We start from the raw sequence: 12,328 nt of genomic DNA on the forward strand, positions 1-12,328 counted from the left end.
ACACAGACATAGAGGGAATGAATAAGATAGGGAAGAAACCAGTAAACTACAATACAATGTGATAAGAAGAATGAGGCAGAGACCATTAATTCCAGCAGGGATTTTAGGGAAAACCTCTGAGAGGTAATGACCCCTGAGATATGTGTTGAACCACAAAATTGTAGAAAAAAGAAAGGAAGGCTTGAAAAAGATAAGGCCAAGCAAGGTGGTTCACGCCTATAATCCTAGCACTTTGGGAGGCTGAGGTGGGAGGATGGCTTGAGCTCAGGCATTCAAGACCAGCCTGCGCAACATAGTGAGACCCCATCTCTATAAATTAAAATAAAATTTTAAAAAAGAGAAAAAGGGCTGGTTGCAGTGGCTCATGCCTGTAATCCCAGAATTTTTGGAGGCCAAGGTAGGAGAATCGCTTGAGCTCAGGATTTCAAGACCAGGCTGGGCAACGTAGTGAGACCCCATCTCTATAAATTAAAATAAAATTTTTTTTAAAAAAAGGAGGCCAGGCGTAGTGGCTCACGCCTATAATTCCAGCACTTTGGGAGGTCAAGGTGGGTGGATCACGAGATCAGGAGTTCAAGACCAACCTGGCCAAGATGGTGAAACCCTGTCTCTACTAAAAATACAAAAAAATTAGCTGGGTATGGTGGTGGGCACCGGTAATCTCAGCTACTTGGGAGACTGAGGCAAAGAATTGCCTCAGGTTGCAGTGAGCCTAGATCACGCCACTGCACTCCAGCCTGGGCAACAGAGCGAGATTCCATCTCAAAAAAAAAAAAAAAAGCAGGGGGCTGGGCTCAGTGGTTCTTGCCTGTAACCCCGGCACTTTGGGGGCCAAGGCAGGCAGGTCACTTGAGGCCAAGAGTTCAAGATCAGCCTGGCCAACATGGCGAAACCCCATCTCTACTGAAAATACAAAAATGAGCCTGGTGATGCATACCTATAATGTAATCCCAGATATTTGGAGGCTAAGGCATGAGAATCACTTGAACCTGAAAGGCGGAGGGTGCAGTAAGCCAAGACCTCACCACTGCACTCCAACCTGGGCAACGGAGTGCGACCCTGTCTCAGAAACAAAAATAAGAAAAGAAAAGAGATATGGAAGAGTTGCCTGTTTTCTACAGTACATACTAGAGGAAATAACTAAAGCGTTGGTTAAATATTTTTTGAACTTAAAAAAAAGCCTGCAGTACATGCAAGAGGTGGCAAGATACTAAGGAATGCTCAGATCAAAAGCTAAGTCACAGCAGGAACCCAGAACCAATAAGCAAGGGCTCTGAAGACAGCTTTCATTTCCAATGCATTTGCTCAACCCCAGTGAATTTGACCTATTTTCTCTGCTTGAAGAAATGCAAGGCCGGGCACAGTGGCTCACACCTGTAATCCCAGCACTTTGGGAGGCCAAGGTGGGTGGATCATGAGTTTAGGAATTCAGGACCAGCCTGAGCAACATAGTGAAACCCTGTCTCTACTACAAATACAAAAATTAGCCAGGCGTGATGGCAGGCAACTGTAATCCCAGTTACTCAGGAGGCTGAGGCAGGAGAACCACTTGAACCCGGGAGGCAGAGATTGCAGTGAGCCGAGATCACGCCATTGCACTCCAGCCTGGGTGACAGAGCGAGACTCTGTCTCAAAATCTCAAAAAAAAAAAAAAAAAGGAGGCCAGGTGCAGTGGCTCACACCTGTAATCCCAGAACTTTGGGAGGCTGAGGCAGGCGGATCACGAGGTCAGGAGTTCGAGACCAACCTGGCCAACATGGTGAAACCCCATCTCTCTAAAAATACAAACATTAGCCAGGCATGGTGGTGGGCACCTGTAATCCCAGCTAGTCGAGAGGCTGAGGCAGGAGAATTGCTTGAACTCCAGAGGCAGAGGTTGCGGTGAGCCGAGATCATGCCACTGCACTCTATCCTGGGTGACAGAGCAGGATTTTTCCCCTCTGTCTCAGGGAAAAAAAAAAAGGAAATGCAAAAGACAGTAGTAAGGCCTAAAATCTGCTAAATATATGGAATCTAATGCAAACATCCTACAAAATCCTGCTACAATAAGGATAAAGCTAAGTATGAGTAAATTAGAAATAAACCCACCAACTTTCACTCATCCCCAGGAGACTGCAAGAACTGCCCACCTTTCCCAACACTGACACTAAGAGTGGGGAGCGGGGGGTGGGGGTGGGGGGGGTGGTGGGAGGGTCCCTTGAGAATTCATAACAACACACTGTTCAACAGGTTTACAGCCTGAATTCACCAAGGCTAGGTATGAAGACCCTCAGGACAATGATTTAGGTTAAATAGACTTGAGTCAAAAGTGATCCTAAGCATAAAGCAGAAGCAAACATAAATCATCTCTGACAGAATATACCTTCAACAGAAGGCACAAAAATAAAGTCCCATGAATATGATTCACAGTAAAAACAGAAAATCACAAAAGAATCATGACAACCAGGCACGGTGGCTCACGCCTATAATCCCAGCACTTCGGGAGGCCGAGGCAGGTGGATAGCTGAGGTCAGGAGTTCGAGGCTAGCCTGGCCAACATGCTGAAACCCTGTCTTTACTAAAAATACAAAAATTAGCTGGGTGTGGTGGTGCAAGCCTGTAATCCCAGCTACTCGGGAGGCTGAGGCAGGAGAATCGCTTGAACCCGGGAGGTGGAGGTTGCAGTGAGCCGAGATCGCACCACTGCACTCCAGCCCAAGCAACAAAGCAAGACTCTCTCAAAAAACAAACAAAAAAATGGAGCAAACACCTAAATGTCAGAGATAAAGCTATAAAATATTTAGAAAAAAACAGAAATCTTCATGACATTGGATTTGGCAATAGTTTCTTGGATATGACACCAAAAGTACAGGCAAAACAAGAATAAATTAATTTGACTGAAATTTTAAACTTTGTGTATCAAAGGATACTAACCCCAAAGTGAAAACACAATTCACAGAATCGGAGGAAAGATTTGCAAATCACATATCTGATAAGGGATTACTATCCATAATATGTATTTTTTTAAACCCAAAAACTCCTGTAACTCAACAACAACAACAAAAAAAAACCTATTTGAAAATTCGCAAGGACTTAAACAGGCATTTCTCCAAAGAAAATATACAAATAGCCAATAGGCACATGAAAAGATATTCAACATCACTAGTCATCAGGGAAATGCAAATCAAAACCATAGTGAGATACACTTCATACTCATTAGGGCGGGGTAGGTATAAACACACATACACATACACGCAGAGAGAAAATAACAAGTGTTGGGAGGATGTAGAGAAATTGGAACTCTGGTACATTGCTGGTAGGAATGTAAGATGGTGCTGCTATTTGGAAAACAATATGACTGTTCCTTGAAAAGTTAAACACACAAATACCCTATTCCACTTCTAGGTATATACTCAAAAAAAATTGAAAGGGCCAAGCACGGTGGCCCACACCTGTAATCCCAGCACTTTGGGAAGCCGAGGTGGGTGGATCACCAGAGGTCAGGAGTTCAAGACCAGCCTGGTCAACATGGCAAAAAACCCCATCTCTACTAAAAATACAAAAATTAGCTGGGCATGGTTGGGGGGCACCTTTAATCCCAGCTACTCAGAAAAGCTGAGGTGAAAGAATCCCTTGAACCTGGGAGGGGGAGGCTGCAGTGAGCCAAGATTGCACCACTGCACTCCAGCCTGGGCAACAGAGGGAGGCTGTCTCAAAAGTAAATTAATTAAATAAATAAATATTCTTGCCACAATAAAACAAAAATTTTTTAAAAATTGAAAGTAAGGCCGGGCACGGTGGCTCGCGCCTGTAATCCCAGCACTTTGGGAGGCCGAGGCGGGCGGATCACGAGGTCAGGAGATCGAGACCATCCTGGCTAACATGGTGAAACCCTGTCTCTACTAAAAATACAAAAAATTAGCCAGGCGAGGTGGCGGGTGCCTGTAGTCCCAGCTACACGGGAGGCTGAGGCAGGAGAATGGCGTGAACCCCGGGGGGCGGAGCCTGCAGTGAGCCGAGATCCTGCCACTGCACTCCAGCCTGGGCGACAGCGAGACTCCGTCTCAAAAAAAAAGAAAGTAAGCAGTCAATCAAATACTTGTATACCAAAGTCCATACCAGCATTATTCAAGATAGCAGAAAGGTGGAAGCAACCCAAATGGCCATCAACATATGAATGGATAAACAAAATGTAATATGTAATACATACAATGGAATCTTATTCAACCATAAACGGGAATGATATACTGACACATGCTACAACATGAATTAACTTGAAAATAATTATGCTAAGTGAAATAAGCCGGACACAAAGGAACAAATATTGTAGGAGTCCACGTATATGAGGTATCTAGAATTCATAGAGACAGAAAGTAGAATAGGCTGTGCGTGGTGGCTCAGACCTGTAATCATAGCACTTTGGGAGGCCAAGGTGGGAGGATTGCTTTGAGTCCAGGAGTTTGAGACTAGCCTGGGCAACTTGGTGAAAATCCTATCTCAAAAAAAAAAAAAAAAGAAAGTAGAATAGAGATTACCATGGGCTGCGGAGATGGAGGGAGACTCTGTCTCAAAAAAAAAAAAAAAAAAAACGAAAAAGAAAAACATACAGCTAACATCATACTCAATGGTGAAAGACTGAAAGCCTTTTCTCTAAAATTAGGAACAAGACAAGCCCACTCGTCATTTTTTTGAGGCAGAGTCTTGCTCTGTCACCCAGGCTGGAGTGCAGTGGCGTGATCTCGGCTCACTGCAACCTCTGCCTCCTGGGTTCAAGCAATTCTCCTGCCTCAGCCTCCCAAGTAGCTGGGATTACAGGTGCCTGCCACCATGCCTGGCTAATTTTTGTATTTTTAGTAGAGACAGGGTTTCACCATGTTGCCCAGGCTGGTCTCGAAATCCTGGCCTCAAGTGATTCACCTGCCTAAGCCTCCCAAAGGGCTGGGATTAAAGGCATGAGCCACCATCCCCGGCCTCATCATTTCTTTTCTTTTTTTTTTAAGTCTAGTAACGGAGTCTCGCTATGTTGCCCCAGGTTGGTCTCAAATTCCTGGGCTCAAGCAATTCTCCTGCCTCAGCCTCCCAAAGTGCTGAGATTACAGATGTAAGCCACCACACCCAGCCTCTTCTATTCAACATTGTACTGGAAGTTCTAGCTAGAGCAGTTAGACAATAAAAAGAAATAAAAGGCATCCACATTAGAAAGAAAGAAAACTGAGGCCAAGTGTGGTATCTCATACCTGTAATCCCAGTGCTTTGGGAGGCACAAGCAGGAGGATAGTCTGAGGCCAGGGGTTTGAGACCAGCCTGGGCAACACAGTGAAACTCCATCTCTACAAAAAAAAAAATTTTTTTTAATTGGTTAGGCATGGTAGCACACATCTGTGGTCCTAGCTACTCAGGACACTGTGGTGGAAGGATCACCTGAGCCCAGGAGTTCGATATCAACCCGGGTAATGTAAGGAGACCCTATCTCTAGCAAATGATTAGAGCTAATAAATGAATTCAGCAAAGTTGTTAGATACAAGATCAACACACAAAATCAGTGGTATTTCCAAATACTGGCAATAAAAAATCTAAAAAGGAAATAAATCAACTCCTTTTACAATAGCATCAAAAAGAATAAAATACTTTGAAATGTATTTAACCAAAGAGTATGAGACTTGTACATGGAAAACTATAAAACACTGCTGAAAGAAATGAAAGAAGGTCTAAGTATGGTCATGTATTGCTTAACAATGGGGGCACCTTCTGAGAAATGTGTCGTGTAAGTGATTTCGTCGTTGTGTGAACATCACAGAGTATACTTACACAAACATGGATGGTATAGAGTACTACACATCTAGGCAATATGGCATAGCCTTGCTCCCAGGCTACAAACCTGGACAGCAATGTTACTGTATTGAATACTATAGACAATTGTAACAGTATTTGTGTATCTAAACATAGAAAAGATACAGTAAAAATATGGCCTTATAATCTTATGTGACCACCCTCATATATGCTGTAAGTCATGGACCAAAAGGTTGTTATGTGGCGCACGACTATAAATGGAAAAATATTCATGCTTAAGGATTTGAAGACTATATATATATATATATATATATACACACATACACACGTATATTATATTATATATATTTTTTGAGTCAGAGTCTCCCTTTGTGGCCCAGGCTGGAGTGCAGTGGCGCGATCTCGGCTCACTGCAACCTCTGCCTCCCAAGTTCAAGTGATTCTCCTGCCTCAGCCTCCTGAGTAGCTGGGATTACAGGCACACACCACCATGCCCAGCTAATTTTTTTGTATTTTTAGTAGAGATAGGGTTTCACCATGTTGGTCAGGCTGGTCTCGAACTCCTGACCTTGTGATCCCAACACTTCGGCCTCCCAAAGTGCTGGGATTACAGGTGTGAGTCATTGCACCAGGTAGAAGACTTAATATTGTTAAGATATCAATACTCCAGCTGGGTGTGTTGGCTCACACCTGTAATCCCAGCACTTTGGGAGGCCGAGGCGGGTGGATCATCTAAGGTCAGGAGTTCGAGACCAGCCTGACCAACATGGTGAAACCGTCTCTACTAAAAATACAAAAATTAGCTGGGCTTGGTGGCGCATGCCTGTAATCCCAGCTACTTGGGAGGCTGAGGCAGGAGAATCGCTAGAACCTGGGTGGCGGAGGTTGTGCTGAGCCGAGATCATGCCATTGCACTCCAGCCTGGGCAACAAGAGCGAAACTCCATCTCAAAAAAAAAAAAATTGAAGGTATCAATACTCCTCAAATTGATCTACCAATTCAAAGCAATCCCTGTCAAAATCCCAGTGGCCCCCCTCACTTTTTTTTTTTCTTTAGCAGCAATGGAAAAGCTGAGCTAAAATTCATACAGAATTGCGAGGGACGAAACAATCTTGAAAAAGAAGAGCAAAGTTGGAGGACTCAAACTTCCTGATTTCAAAACCTATTATAAAGCTACAGTAATCAAAATAGTATGGTAATAGCATAAAGATAAGATATATAATCAATGGAATCGAATTGAGGGTACAGAAATAAATTTATACATCCATGGTCAATTGATTTTCGACAAGGGAAGAATCCTCTCTTCATTAAATGGTGCTGGGACCAAAAAATCGGAAGAGCTCTCACAGAAGGGTCAAAGAAAAGTCTCTTTGCCTAACGGGATCAATTTAACTCCTTATTGTGCTTCAGCAGACATGATCTCATGAGCAGTGATATTTGAACTCACCACGGGCTCCCAAAATCGCTGAACAGGAGATGAGGGAGGTGGTGGTGGGGGGAACAGCATGGGTCTGTAGGTGAGGATCAATCTCAATCTGAGTCCCAGCACTAAAGACTTACAAATAAATCCGGATTTAGGCAAACCAAGACTTTATTCGGAAAGGATTATTGCAACAGGGGGGAAAAGGACTATTGCAATAAGGGTGGAGAACTATTGTAATAGGAAGAAGGACTGTTGCAATAGGGAGAATGCTGGACTATAAAATAAAAAGCAAATCTGGATATACTTAAGGAGAGAGTTCAGTGGAAGAGATCCAAGAAAAGGGAAAGAAACTATTGCAACTGAGGGTGGGGATTGGGGGAGTCTACCGCAACCGGGAGAACTCTCCAACCATGAGATCTGCAGCAATCTCCTGGGTCAGGCAGAAAAGGGCTTTCCTTTTACAGAGATGAGTGAACGGGGCTAGAAAGACGCGGGTGTGGGGAAGTGGGGAGAAGAATGGAGGTGGCAGCGATGAGACTACACAGAGACTGTTTCCCTGGGGTCCGTCTGTTTGCAGGCGGTGGATGAGGAGGGCTGCTTGCTGGCTGAGGCTGAGGCTCGGTCACCGTGTAGATAGGCCCAGGGAGTGCTGCTTCACTCAAGTCCTGTCAAGTCAAGGCAGCCGGGATTTGTCCACATCGTGAGTACAGGCAGGTCAACTATTTGTGAGACGAAGAACTGGAATTTAGAGGGTCTGGGCCTGACCTTGTCACAGCTAACGACGGGGGCATCCTTGAGTCCTGACCAAGTCACATGCGGAAGGGCGTTTGCGTGTAGTAAGTCCTTTTACTAAGAACACAAAGGGGCCGGGCGCGGTGGCTCACGCCTGTAATCCCAGCACTTTGGGAGGCCGAGGCGGGCGGATCACCTGAGGTCAGGAGTTCAAGACCAGCCTGGCCAACATGGTGAAACCCCGTCTCTACTAAAAATACAAAAATTAGCCGGGCGTGGTGGCAAGCGCCTGTAATCCCAGCTACTCAAGAGGCTGAGGCAGGAGACTCGCTCGAATCCGGGAGGCGGAGGTTGCGGTGAGCCAAGATCGCGCCATTGCACTCCAGCCTGGGGGACAAGAGCGAGACTTAGTCTCAAAAAAAAAAAAAAAAAAGGTGGGTGGGGGTTTCTTCAACGTCGCTGTCCACAGGGTTCAGGTCAAGTTCAACATTGTCAGAATGCAGGGACGTCTCTCCATGGTTTCTGAGGCTGAGGAGGAACCCAGGTAAGCACACGCTGGGTTCTCTGGTGAGCACACACCGAGCTGCCTGCATCTCCCCTGCCCAAGAAGGCAGCCAGCCGCCCGGCCAGTGGCGGGAAGGGGAGGCGGCCATTAGCGCCGTTCCCGCCGGGACTTGAAGCGCCTGGCCGCCGCAAGCCCCGCCCTCGGCGCGCCCCCGCGTCCGCGCGCGCTCCTCGGGTCTGCGCGGAGCCGGCGTCGGCGCGCGCTAGGGTGCCTGGCGAAGACCGAGAGAAGCTGGCGGGATCTCAGCGGCGCGGCCGCGGAACCTGAGGCGGTCTGGGGCGGCGGCGCTCCGGCTCTGAAGGGCTCCAGCCAAACGGAGCCCGCGGCCAAACGGTGCCTGCGGTGCCTGAGCTGAGTGAGGCCGAGGCCGGGAGGCCGTGCCCGGAGGTGAGCGTCCCGGGGCCGCGCCGCGTTCGGCGGGGTGAGGGCGGGGCGGGGCGGCCGCCTGCGGGTGGGGCTGAGGGGTCGCGGCCTGTGGCCGGGCCGTCGCGGATCGTCGGTGTCTGGGGGAGTCTCGCTCCGGAGGGCCGCGTGTTTGCGACTCAGGAAGGGGCGCCGGCGGCGGAGCCCGGGCCAGGGTCCCGCCCAGCCCAGGTGAGCGGCGACCCCGAGCCCCTGACTGCCTGCGGCTTGACTCCCGAGCTAGCTGAAGGCACAGCTCCTGGTTCTCTCGTAGGGCGTTCCGAAACTTACAGTTATGCGCAGCACAATGTTTCTATTTTCAAAGGCGAACGCTGCACGATCGCAGTCCAGTGATACAAAGTATGCCTATTAGTGACTTCACCCGTCTCCCACCACTCACTTTCTTTGATATTTTGAAGGCCTGGTGTTCGCTGATTTCACATTTCCGTAATTTCTTCTTTGTGACTTTTTTTTCCTTTTCGCTGCCAGTAATAAAAGAGTTTATTACTTGTCAGCAATGGTGAATGTTCGTGTGGCGTCCAGCGTTGGTTCCTATGTACGTAATTTGAGATAAGTAAAGATAGGAAACTGCTGATTTGTTTTGATGCGAATGCAGAAAATAATGTGATAGTATGAAGTCTGGCGGGTTGCAGTTTGTTTTTAGGGGGGAAACTTTAAAAGTTCATGTTGTGTCTTCTGTCTATGCTGAAAGTCGGATTTATTTAAAAGGCAATTCAGTGAATACAGAGTATCTTTGTACAACACTAATGTTAGTGCTAGGCATTGGCGGAGTCCCAAAATGTGTAAAAAATATGTGCAGGAGGGAGTGGTTAAGCACACTAGTGATAGGAGGCTGACTGCAGTCCAGTGTTAATGGAGGCTCACACTTACTGAGCAGTTGTTTTCAGCTGGGCACTGTGGAGGATACTTTACTTGCATTTTAATTTAATAACGTATAATAATTAGCATACACTTGATTGAATTTTTTCATTCAAAAAATTTTAGTACCTACTGTGTACTGAATGCTAAGGATACGATAGTGACAATTACAGACTCTGCCTTTAGACTATACAGTGTCATTGGGCAAAACAGGTATTAAGCAAATAATCAGGGCCCAGAGCGATGGCTGACGCCTGTAATCCCAGCACTTTGAAAGGCTGAGGTGGGCGGATCACCTGAGGTCACGAGTTCTAGAGCAGCCTAGCCAACATGGTGAAACCCCATCTCTCTCTACTAAAAATACAGAAATTAGCTGGGTGTGTTGAGGGGCGCCTGTAATCCCAGCTACTCAGAAAAACTGAGGCAGGAGAATCGCTTGAGCCCGCGAGAGGTGGAGGTTGCAGTGAGCCAAGATGGTGCCACTGCACTCCAGCCTGGGTGACAGAGCGGTACTCCATCTCAAAAAATAAAATAAATAATCACACAAATAAATGTCAATAAGCCAAGACAGAGGCTAAAACAAAGAATGTAAGTTGTTTTTGAGAGAAGGTAACAGGGGGACTTATCCCAGCTGGCAAAGTTTTCCTAAGAAAGTAATCTTTGAGCTCAGATATTAGGGATAAATAGGAATTAGGGGAAGATGACTCCCAAAGGAGAGAAGAAAGGCTCAGGCAAAGGAAATAGATGGCGCGGAGGCTATGGAAGATGGTCATTTCAGGAACTTCAGCAGTTGTTGTGTGGGAAGCAAAAGGGTGCTGTGATAAAGTAGGTTAGGGCCAGAGAGATGATGCAGGGCTTGTTTGTTTGTTTGTTTGTTTTGATACAGAGTCTCGCTCCAATGCTGCACTCCAATGCTGGAGTGCAGTGGCACGATCTCGACTCACTGCAATCTACTCTGGATTCAAGCGATTCTCCTGCCTTAGCCTCCTGAGTAGCTGGGACTATAATGCGTGCCACCATGCCCGGCTAATTTTTGTATTTTTAGTAGAGACGGGGTTTCACCGTGTTGGTCAAACTGGTCTCAAAATCCTGACCTCTGGTGATCCACCCGCCTCGGCCTCCCGGAGTGCTGGGATTACAGACGTGAGCCACCGTGCCTGGCTGATGCAGGGCCTTTTAAGCAATGTTAAGGATTTGGGACCAGCTTTTTTTTTTTTTTTTTGAGACGGAGTCTCGCTCTGTCACCCAGGCTGGAGTGCAGTGGCGCAATCTCGGCTCACTGCAAGCTCCGCCTCCCGGGTTCACGCCTTTCTCCTGCCTGAGGCTCTCCGAGTAGCTGGGACTACAGGCGCCCGCCACCACGCCCGGCTAATTTTGTGTGTGTGTGTGTTTTTACTACAGACGGGGTTTCACCGTGGTCTCGATCTCCTGACCTCTGGTGATCCGCCTGCCTCGGCCTCCCAAAGTGCTGGGATTACAAGCGTGAGCCACCGCTCCCAGCCGGGACCAGCTTTTTCTGTTTCTTTTTCTTTTTTTAACTTTTATAGAAAAATTTTCAAACCACTCAGATGTAGGGAGAGAACAGTACAATGAACTCTCCTGTAATATTACCCAAATGACTTGGACGCTATTTTAACAGTATTAGGAAGTCGTTTAAAGGTTTAACTCCGTCAGAAAAAAAAAAAAGTTTAAAGCAAGGTAAGTCTTACTACAAACAACTTTTTTTTTTTTTTTGTGAGACGGAGTCTCGCACAGGCAGGAGTGCAGTGGTGCAATCTCCGCTCACTGCAACCTCTGCCTCCCGGGTTCAAGCAGTTCTCCTGCCTCAGCCTCCCGGGTAGCTGGGATTACAGGCATGCGCCACCATGCCTGGCTAGTTTTTTGTATTTTTGGTAGAGACAGGGTTTCACTGTGTTGGCCAGGCTGGCCTCGAACTCCAGACCTCGTGATCTGCCCACCTCAGCCTCCCAAAGTGCTGGAATTACAGGCGTGAGCCACCGTGCCTGGCCAACTTTTTATTTCAAAAAGTCATCCTGACTGCTGTGTAGAAACTAGATTGGATGGGGACAAGAATGGAAGTGAGGAGACCACCTAGAGTTGATGGTGGTTGGGACTAGAGTTGTGGCAATGAAGGTGTTGAAAATTTAAGAGTACCTAACTGATCTCTTCTCATGTTAATAATTTTATATTCACACCTATTGGAGGAATCATGGAAGGTTTTCTAAAGGAGATTGTATGTATGTATGTTTTTATTTATTTGAGATGGAGTTTTGTTCTTGCCACCCAGGTTGGAGTGCAGTGACCCAATCTTGGCTCATGGCAACTTCTGCCTCCTGGGTTCAAGCAATTCTCCTGCCTCAGCCTCCCTAGTAGTTGGGATTACAGGTACACACCACCAGGCCTAGCTAATTTTGTATTTTTAGTAGAGAGAGACAGGGTTTCACGATGTTGGTCAGGCTGGTCTCGAACTCCTGACCTCAGGTGATACGCCCGTCTTGGCCTCCCAAAGTGCTGGGATTATAGGCTTAAACCACCATGCCCAGCTAGAGGAGATTGTA

General features: G+C 46.8%; 1 protein-coding gene across 2 annotated transcripts in view; it reads left to right on the forward strand.

Moving 5' to 3' along the window:
• Nucleotides 1–8,646: 8,646 nt before the first annotated feature.
• UBXN2A (UBX domain protein 2A) overlaps nt 8,647–12,328 on the forward strand; it is a 53,780-nt gene continuing 50,098 nt past the window's right edge. Inside the window, exon 1 of one of the 2 annotated variants that reach the window (XM_003270570.4) lies at nt 8,647–8,876. The gene's annotated coding sequence lies outside the window, so the exon portion shown is untranslated. Of the gene's footprint in view, nt 8,877–8,937; nt 9,084–12,328 lie in introns of those variants that run through there. The other variant, XM_030799549.1, reaches the window with a different exon arrangement.

Source organism: Nomascus leucogenys, chromosome 19 (assembly GCF_006542625.1).
Source record: "Nomascus leucogenys isolate Asia chromosome 19, Asia_NLE_v1, whole genome shotgun sequence".
NCBI lineage: Eukaryota > Metazoa > Chordata > Mammalia > Primates > Hylobatidae > Nomascus > Nomascus leucogenys.